Here is a 2,903-nt window from a genome sequence, read left to right on the forward strand (position 1 = left end):
CAGTGTAGTGGCCGAGGTCAACCATCTATCCGGAGGAGCTTGAATAACCAGTACAGTAGGTTAGGCTTTTTCAAACATTTTAGTTTGGCAATCTTTCCTTTACCCTGTATATGCTGGTGTTCCATACTTCTGCCATAATGCTGTTATGATGACAGAGCCGTAAACACTCCCCAAGCCTAGTCTTTGCTGAACCAGGTATCACCGGAGGCTGAAGTCCTTGGGTGATGTTACCGCTGTGTGTTGGATGATGAGGACAGCCTTCTGACTCGAGGGCGGTAGTTTGTTTGAACTGGTGAGCAAAGGGATATGGTGGTGCACTGTCATTGGTGACTAGGGTTGTAGAAATGAGCTTTGCAATGTTGCGCTTTGCAGTCATCTGAAGAAGTTATCTGAAGAAGTGAAATAAAAAAATCATTTGAAGATTAGGAATATGAACAGTACTGAATTTTTCTTTTTTTAAAAGTGTTTCATTATTAATAAACGCATTTGACATAAAAAGTATTCTGTCTATGCAACACCAATGTAACATTTTCAAAGCAAAAAGATATGTCATAGAATTGTCAATTTACTCCAGGTGTGCCAATTTTGTGGGAATCAATAGTGTAGTGGCCGAGGTCAGCCATCTATCAGGAGGAGCTTGAAATAACTCTGTACAGTAGGGTTAGGCTTTTTCAAACATTTTAGTTTGGCAATCTTTCCTTACCCTGTGAAGGTCCTGATACATTACATGTTATGCTGTGTTCCATACTTCTGCACAATGCTGTTTTGGTGACAGAGCCGTAAACACTCCCCAAGGCCTAGTCTTTGCTGAACCAGGTATCACCGGAGGGCTGAAGTCCTGGTGATGTTACCGCTGTGTGTTGGACGATGAGGACAGCCTTCTGACTCGAGGGCGGTAGTTTGTTTCAACTGGTGACAAAGGGGTATGGTGGTGCACTGTCATTGGTGACTAGGGTTGTAGAAGTGAGCTTTGGCAACGTTGCGCTTTGCAGTCATCTGAAGAAGTTATCTCAAGAGTGAAATAAAAAAATCATTTGAAGATTAGGAATATGAACAGTACTCAATTTTTCTTTTTTAAAAGTGTTCACCTTATTAATGAACGCATTTGACATAAAAAGTATTCTGTCTATGCAACCCTAATGTAACATTTTCAAAGCAAAAAGATATGTCATAGAATTGCCATTTACTCCAGGTGTGCCAATTTTGTGGGAATCAACAGTGTAGTGGCCGAGGTCAGCCATCTATCAGGAGGAGCTTGAAATAACTCTGTACAGTAGGGTTAGGCTTTTTCAAACATTTTAGTTTGTCAATCTTTCCTTACCCTGTATATGCTGGTGTTCCATACTTCTGCCACAATGCTGTTTTGGTGACAGAGCCGTAAACACTCCCCAAGGCATAGTCTTCGCTGAACCAGGTATCACCGGAGGGCTGAAGTCCTGGGGTGATGTTACCGCTGTGTGTTGGACGATGAGGACAGCCTTCTGACTCGAGGGCGGTAGTTTGTTTGAACTGGTGAGCAAAGGGTATGGTGGTGCACTGTCATTGGTGACTAGGGTTGTAGAAATGAGCTTTGCAACGTTGCGCTTTGCAGTCATCTGAAGAAGTTATCTCAAGAAGTGAAATAAAAAAATCATTTGAAGATTAGGAATATAAACAGTACTAAATTTTTCTTTTTTAAAAGTGTTCACATTATTAATGAACGCATTTGACATAAAAAGTATTCTGTCTATGCAACCCCAATGTAACATTTTCAAAGCAAAAAGATATGTCATAGAATTGCCAATTTACTCCAGGTGTGCCAATTTTGTGGGAATCACTAGTGTAGTGGCCGAGGTCAGCCATCTATCAGGAGGAGCTTGAAATAACTCTGTACAGTAGGGTTAGGCTTTTTCAAACATTTTAGTTTGGCAATCTTTCCTTACCCTGTAAAGGTCCCGATACATACATGTATATGCTGGTGTTCCATACTTCTGCCACAATGCTGTTTTGGTGACAAAGCCGTAAACACTCCCCAAGGCCTAGTCTTCGCTGAACCAGGTATCACCGGAGGGCTGAAGTCCTGGGGTGATGTTTACCGCTGTGTGTTGGACGATGAGGACAGCCTTCTGACTCGAGGGCGGTAGTTTGTTTGAACTGGTGAGCAAGGGGTATGGTGGTGCACGGTCATTGGTGACTAGGGTTGTAGAAGTGAGCTTTGCAATGTTGCGCTTTGCAGTCATCTGAAGAAGTTATCTCAAGAAGTGAAATTTAAAAAAATCATTTGAAGATTAGGAATATGAACAGTACTCAATTTTTCTTTCTTAAAAGTGTTAACCTTATTAATGAACGCATTTGACATAAAAAGTGTTCTGTCTATGCAACCCCAATGTAACATTTTCAAAGCAAAAAGATATGTCATAGAATTGCCAATTTACTCCAGGTGTGCCAATTTTGTGGGAATCAACAGTGTAGTGGCCGAGGTCAACCATCTATCCGGAGGAGCTTGAAATAACTCAGTACAGTAGGGTTAGGCTTTTTCAAACATTTTAGTTTGGCAATCTTTCCTTACCCTGTATATGCTGGTGTTTCCATACTTCTGCCACAATGCTGTTATGATGACAGAGCCGTAAACACTCCCCAAGGCCTAGTCTTTGCTGAACCAGGTATCACCGGAGGGCTGAAGTCCTTGGGTGATGTTGGCTGTGTGTTTGGATGATGAGGACAGCCTTCTGACTCGAGGGCGGTAGTTTGTTTCAACTGGTGAGCAAAGGGATATGGTGGTGCACTGTCATTGATGACTAGGGTTGTAGAAATGAGCTTTGCAACGTTGCGCTTTGCAGTCATCTGAAGCAGTTATCTGAAGTGAAATAAAAAAAATCATTTGAAGATTAGGAATATGAACAGCACTGAATTTTTCTTTTTTA

General features: G+C 41.6%; 1 long non-coding RNA gene across 3 annotated transcripts; it reads right to left on the reverse strand.

Annotated features, from left to right (window-relative positions):
- Nucleotides 1–102: 102 nt before the first annotated feature.
- LOC115925534 lies at nucleotides 103–2,671 on the reverse strand. 3 transcript variants are annotated; one of them, XR_004064770.1, is made up of 4 exons: nucleotides 2,549–2,671; nucleotides 1,923–2,232; nucleotides 1,322–1,608; nucleotides 103–389 (listed from the first exon to the last, which is right to left on the reverse strand). It is a non-coding gene; the product is annotated as an uncharacterized LOC115925534 (long non-coding RNA). The 3 variants fall into 3 exon arrangements; XR_004064772.1 differs by having other exon boundaries at nucleotides 1,923–2,133; nucleotides 2,549–2,566; XR_004064771.1 differs by having other exon boundaries at nucleotides 1,923–2,219; nucleotides 2,549–2,566.
- Between the last annotated feature and the right edge of the window lie 232 nt (nucleotides 2,672–2,903).

The sequence above is a fragment of the Strongylocentrotus purpuratus genome, unplaced genomic scaffold (genome assembly GCF_000002235.5).
Source record: "Strongylocentrotus purpuratus isolate Spur 01 unplaced genomic scaffold, Spur_5.0 spur5_scaffold_18, whole genome shotgun sequence".
Taxonomy (NCBI): Eukaryota; Metazoa; Echinodermata; class Echinoidea; order Camarodonta; family Strongylocentrotidae; genus Strongylocentrotus; species Strongylocentrotus purpuratus.